Here is a 20,152-nt window from a genome sequence, read left to right on the forward strand (position 1 = left end):
ATGTCTTCCTGCATCTAAGGCTAAATATGTGTTGAAAATAGCATACAAAAAGTATTGAGGTGCTGCAGGTATATTTCGAGGCAATTGAAATAGTAAGATATTTAGGAGAAAGTCCTCATACTTTCCCGCAGAGGAAAGTCTGTTGTCTTTTGGTTACATTTCCACTGACAAGTGGTAAGAGGCAAGGAGAGACTGTGTTCGGCTGATGTTCCACATCCACTGTAAATCATTCATCAGTCAGCTGTCTCCAAGATCCTGTAACCGGTGAATCCGAACAGTCCCACGCAGAGAGTTGTCCTCAGAGGAGCCTGAAATGCTGGTTGTAAACAGTATGTGACGTCACCCTCAGGTCACCTAAAACATCCCAATCCTGTCAGCGCATGTCAGCTCGCACCCTTACATCATGTACAAAACATACTGTAGCTGCCATTGGAGGAAGACACTCCTATTGTTTAGTTAGCACCACTCTAACAACCACTTTTGTCTTGCTTTTGTCTTCTTCTACTATTAGTATTCATTCTCGGGACAACTGACCCTGCAGTAGTCGAAGTGTTTATCCGCTCCTTCTCTGATCAGCAGTAATGGAAACATGACTTCCTGTGGACAGTCTTATTTGACTTGTTGAGAACTTGTTTAATATGCCAAGGAGCAAGTTATTGGTTGCATTTGAATCATGAAGTTTTACATCCAACCAAAGAGATTGTGAAGTCACAATGAACAAATGAATCAGAAAATACTTAAATATTTAGTGGAAATACCGTCTTGAAATAAAATACAGTCCCCCCAGTCGATTACAAGTAGAGGCCAAGAACTTCAAATAGTGATCTATATTACTGGTCAATCAAAGACACGTCTCGGCTATACTACAACCTGCAAAGTATCTTTCCGTAATGTAGTGATGAAGGAGAAAGAACCAATACCTCCAAAATGCACTGCATACTTGAGTAAATGTTGCTATATCCTCCTGCAATTCAGGAACTCATGCGTCCTGACATATTGAAATAACGGAAGACTTATTGCAGGGGTGCTGCCAGGCCTGACATGCTGTTGAATTACAGCGTATAGCTGCACAGTAAAGGACTGTACGGCTTGGCAACATGCAGCACCATGTCCAAATATATCTCCTCCCCCCTCGAGGCCTGAATTCCTGGCATTGCAAGTCGCCATTTCTGTCGGAATCAAAATGTAGGGCACCTCAAGAATAGCACCATTGGGACAGAGGTCCGGGCAGTAACGGCAAGGTTTTACAAAGAGGGCAGAGCCAGGGATTTGACAAAGCATTAACCTGAACAGATTTGAAACGTTTCGTTGGTACATCTCCAAACCACACGATCACACTTGTCATAGTGGGTTTATTCCAGTCCTGACCGGTCCCAGTTAAATTCTGCTCGTCTCGTCCCAGTCTTGCCACTTTGTGCTGAGTCATTGTTCTCCCATGTTAAGCATTGACAAGCTCTAATCTGAAGGTAACCAGTTCTTAAGTGAAAACGATTTACATTTGAGATAGGATCTTTTTACAGAAATGCCTTCATTTACACAGATTGTGTTTACATTATGGCAAACCAGAAAAATGTATTTTTGAACCACTGTAATCTTTAGGAAGTTCTTAAAATGCAGTTGGAGTTGTGGTCACTCCAAGGCCTTTACAGTTTGTGCATTACAGACTTATCTGCATTTATCCCTTCCTTTTTAAGTGGTGTTCTGTTCATAAAACAAGGGGAATCTACTCGTTCAACTCTACCCAAAGAAATGTGTTTCGTGTCTCTTCCCCTCCCCCTGTCTGCTTTCCGTAATGGTGTTTCCATGATTGGCGGCTTGTCACTCAGCCTTTGAGGAGAAACTAGGAACTCTTTCAATTAGTCAACAATAGCTTCCACTCGAGCACAACCTGACCCTTAAACCATGACCACCTACACCTCAATGTTTTCAAGTGTGGAAGTTTACCACATGAGTAGTTTAGATGCATTAGTCAGATTTAATTATTAACATAGTCTTAAACCTCGTTTAGTTAATAGCATTAAAATACCAGGACTGCTGATGTAGAACGTTGGTTAAAAATTAACCACATGGCTATCATTGGTAGAAAACAGATCCTTTTATTTAAGTAGAATTACTAATACAAACTGTAAAAATACTTTCCTACAACTTTACACAAGTAAAAGTGTAATGGGAAAGATATATTCAAGTATAAAAGGTGTTCTTTGTAGAATGTTCCCTGTCAGCGATTTACTTTTATTTTCTTGAATAATATTACTGCTGCATTAATGTTGCATTTCACTTCAGTGGATGTTCAAGGTTGTGCTCATTCTAACCCTTTTATTGACTAGGAGGTAGTACTTGACATTTTCTTATTATTCCTTTGAGCAGCCCTGATCACTTTTCATCATAGGACCTCCATCCTTCAGTGCACCGAGGTAATCTCTTCGGGAAATAGTTTTGCGGAACAATTTCCAGTCAGCGTCAGAAAAACAATATCAGCAGCCGTCTGATTGCTGCTGCCCAACACGCTTCAAAACTTGAGTTTGACAATGATGAATGGAAAAGAAAAGAAGCTGATATTAAACGGAGAGTACAGTGAAGGCAAATACAGTGAGCTATTCTAAAATATCCTATCTCTCACTTCCTCTGTGCCTCGGGGTAATATCCCCAGAACGAGTATTCATATCCATCCACATTGTGCCCGTTGGGGTTCGGCGGTGAAGTATGATATTAAAAGCACTAATAGGATCTGACTGCTGTTGGACAGCATATGTATATTAACGGAAACTGCCTTTTTTTTCTCCAGGGCCTCCTTGGTGGATTAGTGCTCTAGCTGTAGTGATAACTCCTCTGTGTCGCCGTTGACTGGCTTCACGCTGTTTGGGCTCTATGAGTCCCATGTGATCACAGGGAAGGCTAAATCAGACCGCATGTGTCCCCCCAGAGGGATGGGACATGCACCGCAGGAACACTTCAAGGCTGCATTTCTGAAACTAGAATGAAGCATTGAAGGGGAAAACAGGCCGAGGGGTATGAAAACATCACCTGAGGGTTGACGGGGACAGAGTAAAGGCAGGAAGGAAGATGTCTGACAGCAGGATCCTAAGTCCTTTGAGACAGAGAAGTCTGTCAGCATTCTCCTCGTTCAGCCTGATAGAAATCCTGGACAGGTAGGGTCACCTGACGGTCGAGGAGGGAGCACACGCCAGCTGCACACTAAGTCGTTTTGAACTTTCTAAATGGTAGACACTGACTTCAGGCCACTGCAAAGAATATCAAGTCTAACAAGACATTTAGCCTCTACTCAAGGTGTAGTTTCTTGTAACAAGCCAAATAATGTTTCATTGTGGTGAGATTTCATGACTTGTTTCTTGTAAAACTCGACTTTTTCAAGAGAATACATTTTTCTCTTCATAAAAAAACCCCTACAAAAAGACCAAAGCTGCGGTCGAATGGTCCCATTCTCTTGGGAGGGTTTCCAACTGAGTGAAATACCCCGGAGGTTTCCGAGGTTTTACTTCTCTAAATGCTGGAGAAAGGTACTTAAATGCTTTCTTTATTATCTCCTTTACCCTAAAGTACACTGGATTGTTTTTCAACAGTGGAATAATACACATCCAATGCCCAATAATTATTCCTGGCAGCAGCGTATGTGTTTGAGCCAGAACCAACAACAGTGTGGGACTTCATGGTAATGAAGGAACATGTCAGCCAGTGAATACTTATGAGAGTAAAATATGAATCCAAATGTTTAATTAAATATTTTTGGTTTTGTTTTTTTGGCGTGGCAAAATAATTAATTGTTTGTTTTTTGGACTTCTTACCAACCATCTATTATTGTGGATTGTATTGGGCTTCGGCAAAGTTACCTTTACTTCTTATGTGCTGGAAAGACTTTAGAATAAGAAGACAGGACTAGGCAATATTTCAACATAATTGTTTATTACATTTCATTGGATTTTAGGAGCAATTTATGATGAACATGTTTAGGTTTAGGTTTAGGGTGAAAATGAATAAATCTAAACTCACTTTAAATAATAAAAAAAAAAAAAAAGTTTCCTCAAACAGAAGATTATGCTTCATAGCAATGTTTCATATGCGATTTAGCAAGAGAAAGTCCTGCACTCTTTCGAGTACTAATTTAATGATGCCCATGACTGAAAACCTGTGCTCTGATAAGTTGTCTGGTTTCATATTTCCTGGACTCATGTCTTCTTAGTGTGCTTTCGACGCAGGTGGCTCCATTTGCCATATTGTAATATCAGCATAATAATATGATGAGTCACTGAAAGACTGGTTCAGATTCATGGGCCTCGGTTCTGACGGAATATAATCTTTTGACCCAGTTGGAGGTTGTTTGTGTTTGGTGCTCAACATCAACATCACAGCATCAATAAACAACTTCAGACGCGCGATGAAGTTCGTGTCACGTCTTCACCCAATGGCGCTATTAATAGTCAGGTCAGGGAGAAAGGCTTTTCTATCTATTAGATTGTGAATCCTGATTCCTCCCAATGACCCCGAGCCACACACACACCACGTCCTGTTCCTTTCTCCACTCATCTCTTTTGAGAGGTTTTCCCTGCTGTTGTGATGTGTGAAGTTCCCGACATAATAAAGTGAGCGACGGCCCGCACTGATGTCAGGAGAATAGCGGCTTTTCAGAAGCACCATGGCCCAGGACACACAGAAATAGGTCATTTGAGGACTTGCCATTCGCGGCTCTACCATATCTGAATTATTAAGTGGCTGGAGGCTGTGAAGTGGATACACTGGCTGCTCTTTTCAAGATGCTTTTAAAGCTAAACTGCTTCTTGCATCTTGAACCCCTTCATACTTTTGAGCCAGAGCAGCAGTTTCCCATTTGTTTTTGCTCAAGGGAGAAAAAGTATTTTATTTTAATGTCTGTCACTGAGGTTGGAATAGATTGCATGCAGCATTAGATTTAAAAGACACCTTGAGACTTGTTCTGTAAGACTCTTCACGTTATAATTCTGAAAATCTGTAAACCGAATGAAAATATAACATCAGATCAATTCTAATGCACATTTTTCAGTTGAGTGAAATGTGTCTTTTAGGTCCCGAGTGCAACAACCAACTAAGGTTGTCACATTGGGCTGATAATTAGCAAGTGTGAGTATAAGGTGTAGTGACAACTAAACCTATTCCTGCTTTTCCGCCGAAAACAGTTCTGTTCTACTTTGGTGCCAATGCTCTTTTTGTTACGGAGCTGTTTCAAAATTGTAAACCAGTTGTTTTACCACCGCCCAGATCCCGAGTTCTGTTTTTGGTTCTTGCTCAGCAGTTTTTTGGTTACAAATGCGCAATCGGTCACTGGCTCCAAACGGGCCCTGGAACTGCTTTGGTGGAAAAGGGTTTTATGAGAAGCTGGTCACGTACAGTTTACTCACACAATGGTTCATGGGATGGCTTACAAAAAGTTATACCAAATTTTTCTTGCATTCCACACATGTCCTCCAACACTTGTTCCGATCGTAACATGCATACAATCTTTCAAATTAAACATCGTTCTTTACAGAAAACAACATGGTTAGATTGAGGAGAAGATTGCAGTTTTGCACACAATTACAATCATTATTGAAGTGATGTTAAGTAAGGAATATGTATATAATCAATTCTAGTTTCACATGCAACACCATCAGCAGTCTCCTGGGTGAAAGTCTTGTGTTTTTGGACCCACCGCACTGCATTGTATAAAAAAGCGTGCATTCGGCTTTGCTTCTTTCGGTATAAATACACAACAAGGACAACATTTTATGACTTTTTAGGATTTCAATTGCAAATGATACAGTAGATTATGGTTTATTAACCAACTAGATACAGGTGAGAGGATAAAGTATCATCCAGAAAATCTAGTTTGAGTAATACATCCATATGTTTGAAGGTCTTTTAGAAAAAAGGCTAAATGTTACACTGCATCTACTAATCTATTAAGTGTAACCCTGACCATAGAAACACAACATTCTACATAGTTATACATCAGAAATGCATGCACACACATATTTTATTAGCCAATGCAATGTTTTCATGGATTATGTTGAACTACATGTGTCTGCTGGATGACGCTTCATTTTATATGACTTTGAATGTACAGTAGTCACACTGAACTGATTGAGGAGGCTCTTTACTAGGTCAGTGCTAATGTGAGTCTGAGAAGTGCGTCAGTGGATAAATAGCCAAGAAAAACAGAACGAATGTGTTTATGAAGTACAGCTTCGTTTTTCTTAAAGCTTTAATCTGAGGATTGGACGAGTAAAGGTCCTTACACACCAAGCCGATTTTTGGCGTCGATAGATGTCTGGCCGTTGATGAGCGTCCTATCGCCCTACTCAGATTGGTGTGTCCCGCCCCGTCGTGTCTTTTCGGCGGTGCCGACACCTTCCGCCGCCGATTCAACATGTTGAATCGGGACGCTGTCGGCTAAAGGCCGTCGGCCAAAGAAATCACTTTGATTGGCTGTTCAGCTTAGCGAATCAGTGCATGAGAAGCGAAACGGAAGTGAGGGACCCAAACAAACTGTTAAGAAGGCAAATCTGAGATTTCATTTAACTCCAGCTCTCGACACAGGTTCGGGAAAGCTCAATGAGCTTCTCGCTGTAGAGTGAAAATGGAACGCACACGCTATTTGTTGTTTGTTTATAACATGCAGTCTGTTCTTCTTCTCTCGGTGTATCACGCAGTCTGTCTTCCGGTTGTTGCCTCTTTTAAATGACGAATACACACTACCGCCGCCTGCTGGTAAGGAGAGTTATTGCCACTCACGCATGCGCAGTTCGTATGTGCAACTTGGCCGTCGGCTGAAGTCTTTGCGGTCTGTTCCAGTGCGACTGTTGGCCAAGACGCAGGAGACGTGAGGCGACACAACAGTCGTGTTCCGTCGGGACGTGTTATTTGGTGTCAGTTTGGTGTCAGTTTGGTGTGTAGGCCCCTTAACTGGGGGTACTTTCACGTAACGACCCCTTCAGAGGGCCCTGATCCTCGGGTTGAGACACTGTCCCATGGCTAAATAAGGGTTTGCCGCGGTCCCTCGACTGGAACTAAGCCTCCCCCCCCCCCCCCCCCACCCCCACGAGCTCTCTGCAGACAGGCAGAGTGAAGTGGAGCAACCTTTGGCAAACACCCGGCTGCTGGGCTAATGGGCAAACAAACTCTCATCAAGCCCTCCCCCCCCTCATCTGACCCCCCCGACCCTCAGGGCCATTCCGTCGGTGGCTTTGACAGTTTCATCGCTGACAGTCCGGGAGGTCGTCGTCCTTTTGTCTCTCACTTTATTCGGAGTGTTTGATTCCTGGGTCGCCATTCAAGCCCAGTTTGCCTCTTATCAGTAAACACCAGCATGCAGCCCTGAGCTCTGTTTTTTTGTTTCTTGCTCTACTTTTTCTTCTGTCTGTGCCTGCAGGCTCTTGGAGCTACAAGTGTTTAAACAGAGAAGCGTTAAAGTGAGCCAAGTCTTTGTCCCTGTCGGCTCAGGCGGCCGTGTTCACACACGCTGCGGATCACAAACCTCCCATCCACAGGGCTCGTTGTTTTTTCAGCTTCATGCCCGGGTTTCCCTCCTGTTTTTGTCTTGAATGCAGGACGACGAAGGAGAACATCATCAGGGAGAACAGCTTCAAAAATGTATTCTTTTGTTGTCTGTACGAAAATAATTTAAATGGCTATGAAGAATGGGTGCACACAAGGGAGTCTTTTATGTTTTGGAGATATTTACAAATTCTCTACAACATTTTTTTATTTCTGTGAGGCCAGAAAAATCCATCTCTCGTGTATACATTTTAATGGATTCTTTTGCTGTTCCATGAATTCATAACGTTTAAAACAGTCGTCTTTGTCATCTGGAAGACGAGATATTTTAACAGGTTTCTGAACATTTTTGAAAATGATTAACTAGCTACATTATTATCACACCAACATGTGAATTAAGCCTGCACATGTGCATAAAGGCTCACAAACTCAGAAGGATTTTGAAGTTCTTACTCTGTACTTCAAGTCTTAGTGCTGTGCTATCTGTCTTCACATTATGCATTTTCCAACATTTCCAAACATTTTTAGTTGAAATGATGGTATTAATGCTTAGAATTGTGACATTTGTAGTTGTTAGTCTTACATTTCTTGGGAATTCTTTGACAAACAATTGTAATATCAGGTGGTGGAAGCAGATTGTGGTTTTTGCTCAAGTGCCATTAACCAGAAGGAGAATGTCCAGCTTTATTTCTCTTTATAAATTACAGGTTAAAATATCATATTTCACAAGCCTGTTATCCAAATTCCAAAATTATCTTACAACCTCTGCCTGCACCAAACTCATCTCCTCATGGACCATTTGGATAGGTTGAGAACCACGCAGGCTGGTCTTCCTTCCTCCTCACGACCTCTTCCTCTTCCTCTGCTTCCCTCGATTGCAGTGATTCCTGCTCAATCTGGCCCTCCTCCCACTCCTACTGCTAATGTTTTTCTTCCCAACAAGGAAGTCAATCTCTGGTCAACCACATTCTCCTTTGCGTATGTCTGGATTATTGATGAGGCAAGTGAGGTGCAACCAAACAGACTGCAGGCAGAGAGAGAGAGCAGTTAAAGACAGAATATCTGAATCTCTTCAGGTGGAAGCACTTTAAAGTAGAGCTGGAAGAAAAATATGAATACAGTAACGTATATTTTGTGTGTGTTGCTGAATCAAATCTGAAAAACTCTTTGTATTTAACAGTTAACACAAAAATATTACCTCAGTCGTTAGGCCTTGTAGCAATGTTTTTTTCACCCTTTTTTCTGACCGTTAGCGGGCCTTCGTTAGCCGATTATTAACTGACAGGAACGTGTCTTGCATGCAGGGGTGCTACTGTGGTTAAAGTGCGTAACAAGCCGCCTAATTTCACCGATAACCCACTGCACAAACGGGTCAAAATCATCATTTATTGCCACTTGCAGTGTATGTGCAAAAAAGGCAGCTAAATGGGTCACTTGTTCGAGAGAGCTAGCAGCCACAAAGTAGCATCTTTATCAAGGTATTTGGTCAAAAACATTTGATTTCCTACATCGTGTAGCCCTTGTCTCTCAATTATACAGTCAGTATTATAATTTAAAGATTGCTGAAATTATAATAAAGGGGTCCTATTATGCTTTTTCCTGTAGTTTGTTATATAGGTTTTTGTGCATGTAAATGGTCTGCAAAGGCTAAAATCCCAAAGTTCACGCAAAGTTCATCCACCCACCTTCCTGAAACGTCCCAAGTGGACTCCTTTGTTTACTTCCTTAACATTGTGACATCACTACGTTACACTTGTACTTATATTGGCTAGAGCTCCAAGAAATTCTACATGCTATGCTGAGGGGCGGGACATCTCTAAGTGGTTGACCAATCACAATAGAGCCAGCTAACCAATCAGAGTACATAGAGCTGAGATTTTACATTTTTAGGTACTAATGTTGTCCCTAATTTTAGAAAAATAATAGATTTGCTACATTGGGTACAAATCGGATGCTTCTTTTTGTAGAAATGTCAGTCCCTGAACATGAATAGATATCAGTCATTCATTCTCATCTCATGCCTCTTCTTATGATTGGCGTGAACATCCAGGACAGGAAAAGCTGCAGCTTGAAATCCCCTCAGAGATTTAAAGCTAAGTGTTAATTGTGCCTCAATCTGTCGCAGCTTTATGAGTGTAATATGAGGATCCTTGCGTCTGTGCTCATTAGCCTGCACTGTTAACCTTTTACTGAAAGGGGTCTCGGTGGAATTGTAAGATAAAGCAGATGATGACAGGTGGAGACGGATGGTTGCCTCGGGGGGGAGCATGTTGGATGACTTCATCTCCTTACCTGAGCGCCGCTGCCTCACTCAGCAGAAAACAAAGCCACTTGCGTTGGACCCATAGACTGTATATATAAAGGTTGGACCCCACAGGATGCTGGGATTATCTGATCCCCCCACTTGGCTTCCTGCCTGTTTGATAAGTAAATATAAAGACTGTTGCATTGATCCCTTTCATTTCCCTGGCTCTTGTTCGAAACAGTAGCGGCATGTTTATTTATGATTGGCGAATACATTTGACCTCATCTCTCGTGGCCTTTTGCTGACTTTTTGTTCTTTTACAACTTCTCGCGGATCGAGCGTGTTGAGTTGAGCAGGTCACGGTGGCTTGATATTCGCATTTCCTTCCCCTCTTTGAACAAGCAAAGATTTCCAAACCGAAACCTCTATTCAAAAGAGATGGACTTGGCACTGAGACTGTTTTTATCTACTGTCAGAAATCACTCTTCCCTACATAATAAGCTAATAGCTTACTGTACTGAGGGTAGTAACCGGTGTAGGAAGAACCTCTATTTAAGTGAACGTACTATTTCCATACTCCCATTATGTAACTGCAAGTAATAATACTGCATTCAAAACCTTACTATTGTAGCAGTATTAGAGGTTTATCAGTGTTTCAATAAAAGTTTTCCAATCTCAGTCAGTTTTTTAAAACTGTTGGTAATTATCTTGCTGTCATGTGAGAACCATGTATCTCCAAAGATTCAAATGTCATGAGCTCCGCCAAACCCCCCTGCTTTCAGTCATTTGATAATGGATTTCCAAGCTTGTGCATTTGTTTTAGCTTTAGAAGTAAGTGATTCATCAGGATGAGGAAGGCTGACAGGTGTAGTGTCTCATAACTTTAATTACATATCTATTGCTGGAAATCACTGCGAGGTTGTTGTCAAAAATGTGTGCATTTGACCATGAGGCTTTTATTTCAAGATAACATGGCTAAAAGTTACACTTAAAGTTATACGCTTAAATTAAATGCTGGAAAGTAATAAGAGTGCAGTATCAATTAATTAAGCTGTACTTTCACACTCAGCATATTTTCAAAGCTTTCTTCACTACAGGCCTCTAAAGGCGCTACAAGGTTTATTAAGTTATGATTTTAAGGGAACAATTAACTGATATGATTCTTCTATTTTTAGCACCTTAGCAGAACTTCAATGAAGTAAAGTCTATTTTGACATTATCTCTGTTGCAAATGAAAATGTTGGCCAACAAAATAGTCACCTCTGGAGACTATAGAATATAGTAGGTTTGTTTATATATTATACTTTAGATTATATTTAGTTTACCCTTTATCTAAAGTAACTTACAATAAGCAACTATTACAGGCAACATGGTTCATTTTTGTGATTTTGAGGCCAAAAAAAGGCATCAAACATGTGTTTAAAGAGGGACATTTTCTATGTTACAAAAACTGTTTTTATTGACTATTTCCAGATAAACGCACATACGATCTGCTTTAATATCACAAAATCTATCCATTCTGGCAAATGATCAGCATCGCCATCCTTAGTCCTTGCAGCCGCATGAATCAGCAGAACTCCTGACAGATATTCGAGGGTTAGGAATCACTGACATGTCATTTCATCCGTACAGAATGCAATTTCCCAACCTTTCCTAACTAGACCCCTTTCCTTCGGAAAGCAGCACCGTGGGATTTGCTTAATGACAGGATCAAACACATCTAATAACCACCTCTGTCAGTCAAAAGCCTTTAATGCAGTGACCTTTACTTACAAAGGCACTTGATGCATCAGAAGCCAGTCCAGCTAAAAGTGACCGTTCACTCTCTGGCCTGTTTGAGTGATCTTTGCCCTCTAGTTAGAGAGGGAACATGCCTCGACTCGTTTATTACAGGCCAGTCTAAGGTAGGGACAAAAAGCTTCCGTCCCTTTTGTTTTGCATGTGAAAGGAACCTCGTTGACAGAATTTGACATAATGTGAGGCCTCGAGTCGAGTCTTTTTAAGTACCTTACTTAGCCTTGTAATTCGTCCCTTGAGGAAGTTAAAAGAGATGTTAAAGGATGAATTTAAGGTTTGTTGAAAACTCTATCAGATCAGAGAATATTAGTTACTTGTGAGTGATGTGAGCAATTAGTAAGAATCTAAACAATAATCCAGAGTCGATTTCCTGAGAGAACAAGGGTTGACACTGTTTTTGACCCTCGCCGACCGGTTTATTGTTCCGTCCTGGTGTGAAAAAACAAACCACGTGTGACCGAAAGAGGATGTTCAACGTTTATTGGATGTTGTGTCTTAACTGTGAAAAGATTTGTGTAATGGTGGCTACGAAAAAAAAAGAAGACATTTTTTAAATTCCTTGCACTTGCTCTAAAGAGGAACTTAGCAGCAAACTGTGAAGTTGTCAGCACGTCGTTCGGGGAGCTTGCTGAGTAAACATTTAGGTCATCCATTCACTTGGGTACAGCGTGTAAAACAACAAGATTGTCTGTCTCACAGGTGTGATGCTCAAATATGAGAACCAGCTCTGAAGAAGGAGGGAAGGCGCTTGTCTCTGTGTCAGAACGTGGGATACATCTTTGAGAGGGAACACTGTGATTTATTTGCTGAAACAGGGATGGAACACTGAAATCATTTCATCTCAATTAGACCGTGGTGTAAAGCTGTGCCACTTATCTCAACAGTTATGTAATAGGGGGAAATTACATTCACATGTCCTATTTTTCCTACTTTGTTACCCCGGTGACACTTTCAGGCTGAGTCAGCTGCCCTGCTCTCTGGGAGTTTGACAGCCCCGTCTCCGGTGGGCTGTCGAGGGTTTTATTGAGGGATTCTACCCCCGCCACGCTGCTTCTCGGTGGGGTGTCCGTGGTTTTAGTGCCAGAGAGACAAACAAAGTCCTCTCTGAAGAAGAGCAAAGAGTTGGGCTTCAGAGTTAAATGAGGGGGGGTTTGGTAAGCTGGTCCATCAAGGTTTTGATTTAATGAAACCCCAGGAAGATACTGACATCTTTGTCATGCCATAGAGGCCCACTTGAGAAGCCTTTTAAGTATTCACATTAAAGTCCCTATACAACCCCAAAAGTTGTCTAATTCTCTACTGTAGAAGATGCTTATCACTGCACATGCAGAAGATCAAAATGTGGAAAGCTGCTGATTGTGCTCTCAAATTCCAATAATAAATGGTAGGTTAAGAAATCTCACCACAAAGCCCATCCAGCAGCTGCTCTAGAGCCTTTGATCATTCCACTGTTATCTTGATCAGCAGATGGAGTTTGGCCCTTGGTCATGGATTATATGGGTACATTTCATTTTTTTTGTTGCATTGTTTTAGGTACCTACGAAGACCTTAAGGTGCTTTTAAGAATTGATGAATGCTAAAGATGATGTGGTATGGTCCAATGTTTATCTGGTAACAAAACCAATATGCCTGTGGATGTTTTTGAAATAAAAAAACCCGGACAACAGTCAAACACCGGGGTAGCGATCTGTCAATCACCAATTACCAATGCTCTAAAAGATACCCTGCTTGAATGTCTATGTCACTGTGATTGCGGCCATCATTTACAAAATCATGCTGTTTTTAAGAATTCTTAAACCTATCAATTGAGACCATACATTTACCAGGAAAATGTTTTCTGAGATAATAAAACAATTAAGATGGAGAGTCGGTTTTTCATAACATGTTGCAACCTGGATATCAGAATGCAGGTTGCAGGCACTTCTGCATTGGACTGACTTTAAGAATCTAAAAATGTCACCTGTCTTGCAATCACCCGTACAGCAATAAATGACAAACCTCCCTGAACACGTCGACAGTTAAATCTTCCAAAATGTAATTACCTGCAGTGTAAAAATAATTTCCTTGCCAAGAAACATCTTGTAAACTTTACTGCCTCCCCAGTAGAGAAAGCATTTTTTACTTTTGCCAGTTAATTTGTCAGCTTTACATGAGCCCATGAGTAAAAATGACATGGTATATCATCCATGGAATAGTTCAGCAAACTTGAAAGTTTGATGCTTGAGGCTGATCAGAAAATACAGGGGAGGCACTATTCCTGTCTCCACAGGGTTAAAATGCTGCCAATAAGCCTGAAGGGACAATAATAGCAAGCAATTACTGATTCCCAGCTCCCTGTTCCTCCCACGTCTGAGCGCAGCGACCCGGGCATCCTTTATCTTGTCCACTGGAAATAGCACAGAGCTGGTCGTGCCTCCTGCTCGCTGTTAAGGCTTCAGCGGACCCTGGAGCCCCGCTGGCGACGGTTTTAGAAAGGTAAACAGTCTCGCGGCTCCCCATTGCCTCCTCCATCTGCTACCTTCCCTCCTAAACACAGAGGCCCAGCAATCATTAATCTAGAGTATAAACAGTGCCACAGTATCGATGGACGAGTTTGGTTCAGAGCTGCAATATCCCTCCTTCTGCTTCTAGTTTTATCGACAAATCATCATCTTGAACAGCAAGGGCTCCGTGGAGTCAGTTTAATCTCACCAGAAAGTCTAATTCTTATTATTTTCATGTATAATCTTTGGGTATTATTTAGGGAGGAAAGGAAATGTTTTATCATCTTGAACCCACAAGAGAGTACCAGCAAAACCAGTTAAATTGAGCATTATTATCTTTTTCTATCAGGGCTTAATCGCAACGTGAACACAAACTACAACTCCTGTATATAAGGCTGGATATTTATCATGTTGATAAAAACATTATATTTTCATGATTCAAATGGGTTCTCCATGTATCTTCAAGCAATGTTCAGGTGCTTTATTCGAACAAGGACAGCAGGAGAAAAAGACCTGAAGCCAGTTGATTGATTTGCGGTCTTTAAAATGTAAACACAGCATAGACATAATCATCACCTTTCAAGTTGATATGTTGTACTTGTTAGCCAACAGCCGCTTATTTCCAAATGTTTCAGTTACAGAGCAACATGTTCATACATTTAGAGTCATGTTTGTGTCCACCTGATGAATGGAGGTCTTATTTTCTCTCTCTTTATGCTCTGTTTTGGTCTCTTCCAACTCCTGGGGGATATATCTGAAAAGCATTGCCTTGAGAGAACGCAATCGCTCCGCTGGCCACATGCACCTTGTAGAATCTAGTCTTGAGTGCAGAGCAAGTGGTGGGTTAGAGTTAGTTATGAGAGCGTTGAAAGTGAACCCAAACAGTACATTTGAACGGCTAAACAATTAGCTGAAACTCGATATGAAGCTCTGTAGAGTTATTGGGAAACCGCATATTCAGCTTTTCCACAATGTTGTATTCTTTTTACATTGTCATCCATCTTTTTGATGGTAAGTGAGTCTTGGTGGTTCTGATAAAGTACTCCAATAACTCAAGCTAATATCAATGTGTGAGTATTTCTGCTAGCGCATACTAGAATCAGGTCTTTATGAATGAAAATCCTGCAATATCGCAATCCCTTTGGCCCTCACAGCACAGGATACATAGTAAGCAGAGTTTAAGATGCACCTACAGACATTTAAAGGCTTAAGAGCAGCACTTTAACTCTCAATGCTGCAATTAGTTCTCAGAGTGTTGCAACGGAGCGGCAGTGAAATAATATTAGGCGTCGTTGATGCTGCTGCGAAACATCTGGAGCTGTGCGTGGCTGGGGTCGTCTCCACTGTAATTTGTGAAGGAAGGGTATTAAAAACAAGGCGAGGTGGAACAGCCTGGAAAAAAGACAAGAGGCCAGGCCTCTCGTTACCTGTCATTAGTCGGCCGAGCCATTCATCTCTCTGGCATGTGTGGGTGAAAAATACAGGTCGGCAGTATCTGCGAGAGCCCTGGAGATAGTCTGTAGCACCGTTGAGGGGCAGCTACGTCTTTTAAGAGGAGGTGGGAGTGCATTTGGAGCTGGAGCAAGAAAGGAGTGACAGTCCAAGGGCAAGGAGGCAGCAGGGTTTCTGATATACGTCCAGTGCTCAGATGTATCGTATAGGTACGGTTCCGATCAATGCTGCAGAGGTATTGATCCTGCTCATAATAGTCTCCATGAGAGAGCTTCCACAGCCAGGTCTTAAGAAGAGCCTGGTGTCCTCACGTTGACTTTAGCTACCAGCTATGAATAGGAGAAATAAGAGCTTCTCAAGGCGATCTTTATTTTGGAGGCAGTGGACGGAGAAAGACACTTACATGGCTTATTTTCTGTCGTAGACGACCTATTCTGAATCTAAACAAAAATATCTCTCTTCACTCAACTGCCAAGAAGAGACAGGTCTGATGGAGATCTTGGTTGAAGCTTTATGCCACATTAAAAAGCATGCAGAGGTTGCTGCTGGGAGTTTGCATATCCAGTCCAAATATTTGGTGCATAGTGTGTCACCCCAAAACATGTGGCACTTATAATATGCAGCACTATATGATAACTCTTTTCCATTTTTTATATATCTGGATGAGACAAGTCAAGGACACACATATGTTTTGAAACACTTCTCTAAAGGTGAAACAAACCATCATTTCTAAAACCATTGTACATCCAGCCCCAGTTTCATAACACGAAGGACAAACAAACAGCACCAAAGGAATAGAAGAGGTGGCCCTGTTGTGCTAATTGTCAGGTTTCATAATTGTATTTTGTGTCTCTACACAAGCTGGTAAGCTGGCCGGCTCTGTTGTGATTGGTCAACTGCTTAGGGATGTCCCACCCCTTATCACGTACAATATGAAGGAGTACTAGCCAATGGAAATGCAAGTGTTACGTAGTGATGTCACTATGTCGCTGAAATAAACAAAGGAGTCCAATAGAGGTGTTTCAGGCAGGGGGGGGAGTGTGTGAGAGAGAAACTCTGTCTGGGTGGAACTTTGGGATTATAGCCTTTGCAGACCATTAACATGCACAAAAACCAATTTAACACACTACAGGAAAGGGAAAGACCTGTGCCACGGTGGGACTATAAAACCTGAGCATGAAAAGTATTGCCTTATTAATAAAAGGCCTATGACTAAGCTCCCTTTTTACTTCATGAAGAGGTTTTGGTCGAAATCAGATGAAGGCTTTGGCAAATTTCTCAAACTACTGGGACTTTATTCCTAAAAAACGAATCATTGGATTGTCTCCCCCTGTGTCTCTGAAGTATCACACTTTATGCTTTTATTACTCCCCTAACATGCACTCATTGTTTTATAAGTCTCAAATTGGTCATTGCGAAAAAACTGCTCAACAGAAATGCATCCACAGGATGGGAGTGTATCCATTTACAGACGAAATATCAGCACTTTGAATGCCACACATGCAGATGTGTAATGTTATGTTCATGTCTTTCATTTCCCCTGAGGGAGTCCAGGAGAGGAACTCAGATGTAATGATCATAAATTAAAGAATAGAGATGAAGAAAATGTGATACAAAGCAAAAGATCATATTTTAAATCACCTCCATGAAAATCATCTTTACAGAACGATTTTAATCTTTGTGTTGAATTGTCAGTTTTACTCCTTAACATCCCCGTAAGATAAACAACAAAGAATCCATTCCTGACTTTTATTTGATTGCATTATATCCTCTTATCTCTCACTCATGTTAGTTTTATTTTCTGTAAAGCACTTCGTAACACTCGGCTGGAACTTCACCAGAAATGAGATTTATCCCTTATTAGTATTAGCGCGCTTGCACAGGGCATTAACAATCACAGATTTGGGATTGTGTTTAAGTGTAGGGTAAGCAGAAAAATGAACAAGGTAAATATCATTCATATTATTAATTCACAGGAGTTAAGATGCTTGTCTCGACAGATTTCCTCACAGGAAGTCTGACGGAGTCGAACTTCACTTTCGGTTCTCGCGGCACCTTTCAGCTGTGCACCAAAGCTCTCAGCTTGGGGCTTTAAAGCGTCTACCTCACATTGAGATCTGCCCTCTGTGACCCCTTTAAGGCCAGCAGTGACACAGTTCACCCCCCACAAAAGACCAGTTGAACAGAACAGGTGAAAAAGGGGGGCAGCTTTGCGTTTTATTGAGTGCAACCATCTACATAGGGGGAGGGGGGGAGGCCACTTGTTGTTTTGTTTTCGTGGGGCTGGGGTCTTGTGTGAGGGCAGTAATGCTTTAACTGTCAGATTAGGATGTCCGACCTGTGGCCCAAAGCCTCTTAAGGGGGGAAAGCGTGGCAGTTTGTCACATATTCGGGCCATACCGATGGTCATTTGGGATGATTAGTCTGGATCCGAGAGAGACTGTCTGGAGTTAGAGAGGAAGCCGTCACATTTATAAATGCTGCGCTGCCCAAAGGATATGTCTGCAAATGTCTATCTTTTTGAAAGACTAAAACAACAATCTGCAAACCGTATCGTTTGTGAGTCAAGGCCTGAAATATTTTCAGCTACAAAAAAACCACCAGTGAGCATCGCTGTGTAAGGCGACATATTCTTACATTACTGTAGACACACTGTTTATTTTGACTCAATCCTGCAAACACCTCCTGCTTCCACATTAACTCACCAAATGTGGATTAATCCGCTGCTGAAATAGTCCCCATCACATGGAGTATTTCCTATTATTTTTCTGATAAAAGCAGGTGGCCTTTTTCTAAGCAATACTAAACATAGTAAAATGTGTTACTTCTTCAGTGGTATGGAGCTGAAAGACACAGACAGGAAGTCCGAGAGTATATTGAACCATGGCTATGTTGGGTTTTGTTTTTGAACAATTTTTTTGATGATTGATTAATAATTTAACATTCATATAGCTTTTCAAATATGGTGATGATTTGCTTCCTTTTTCTTTTGTGATAGTAAACAGAATATATTTATTTAGGGTTTTCATTGCATCATCTTTAGGACATTCGTAGGGTTAGGGTGAGTTTTTTTTTTTTTAAAACCAAACTTATGATCTATTTATTGATAAAATATTTGTCCTCATCTATGATGAACTCCCTCTTGTGTGAACTTTGGGATTTCATCCTTTGGAAACCCCAAAACACCATAGGGCCTCTTTAAATGCAATGTATTAAAGGTGGGGTATGTAATTTATTTCAGAAACACTTTTTGTTATATTCCATGGAATGCTCTTAACATCCCAATAGCAATGAATATATTAAATGCTTTGACAATAAATACATTAAAAAATGTCATCTGTGGAAGCCGTAGCGCTGTAAAAAGCACGACCAATCATTTTAACCGGCCCGGCTGTGCACAAATGTATCTCGTGCCCTCATTGGTCATGTGCGCGTTCATGTGTGTTGGAGGAGGGGCTCTGTCAGGAAGTCTGAAGGAAGAGGCAGATTTTTTTCGGCTGCGTACTACTACTTTCAAATTCTAGCGCACTCGAGCTGGTTTCTCCAAAATTACATACCCTACCTTTAAGTGGTTAAAATCACCATGTCAATAGTTATTATTTTAATAATTTATCAGGCAAACAATTACAAATGTGGTTATTGCTTCTCATGTGTGTAGAATTAGCTTGAGAAGGAATTTGGAAATGTCACATTGGTCTCTGATTACTTGTGAATATATTTTTCTAGAGTTAATCTTATTGACTTTTACTACACTACACTCACTAGCTTTTTTCCAGGGCTTTTAACTGTACACCTGTTTCATTGTATATATTCTTTGAAGTTGTCTTCAAATGTGTTCCCTCTGCAGCTGTCTGTGTCTGTTAACCAGCTTAATAAGGTATTGATCAGGTATTGATGCAGCATACCAGAAGGCTATATTAGAGCTGCCATAAAGAATCATTATTATTCCAACAGATATCGATGTTTAGCTCTCCCTGTGGCGGGTGGAGATCGTTATTATTATGATCTATTGAAGGAGATTAACCTCTTCAGCATTATTCCGTGTGTAAGGTATTGTGTATTTGACAAAAGATCGTTTTGTCCATGACATGTTTTAAGTTTGAAATTAAATTGCTAAAGGATACCAAAGGTGCTGTGAAACCTTTTGTCCAACACTGTATTTGTATTCTAGAGGTTTGAGGCCATTTTAAAACTGTGTAATGCAGATGAGTTGCAGGCATTCATTAGACAAGAATGTAAACAACCTGTGTTTACCTCCAACTTGAAGAGGAAAAGGGTCATCTTTTATGACTTAGTTACAGGAGGCAGCGGCAATTGGTTGCTTTCAGGAACAAAGGTTGCAGTTGCTGGGAACGCTACTTCAGAGGGTTAGTGTGTATGCATGATGGGAAACCACGGGAGTAGGCCCGATGGTAGAGGATGGGAAAAACAGTTCTCTTTGCATTTTGGGAAACATTATCACGTCTACAATGCTGTGTTATTTTGTTGAAATCTGAACAAAATGGTTTGCAAAAACAGATGGAAGCAAATAAATTAAATAAAACCAGCTTCATTTAATTCCCCTGAGACGAGTGAATAATACAAAAACATGATCTATGAAAAATAAGGAAGTAAATAAGACCTTTAATAATTTATTCAATTAGTCCGACAC

The 20,152-nt window shown here is 41.0% G+C and overlaps 1 protein-coding gene across 1 annotated transcript in view; it reads left to right on the plus strand.

Moving 5' to 3' along the window:
• Nucleotides 1-20,152, plus strand: part of fras1 (Fraser extracellular matrix complex subunit 1) — a 281,858-nt gene that overhangs the window by 9,273 nt on the left and 252,433 nt on the right.

The sequence above is a fragment of the Trematomus bernacchii genome, unplaced genomic scaffold (genome assembly GCF_902827165.1).
Source record: "Trematomus bernacchii unplaced genomic scaffold, fTreBer1.1, whole genome shotgun sequence".
Classification (NCBI taxonomy): Eukaryota; Metazoa; Chordata; class Actinopteri; order Perciformes; family Nototheniidae; genus Trematomus; species Trematomus bernacchii.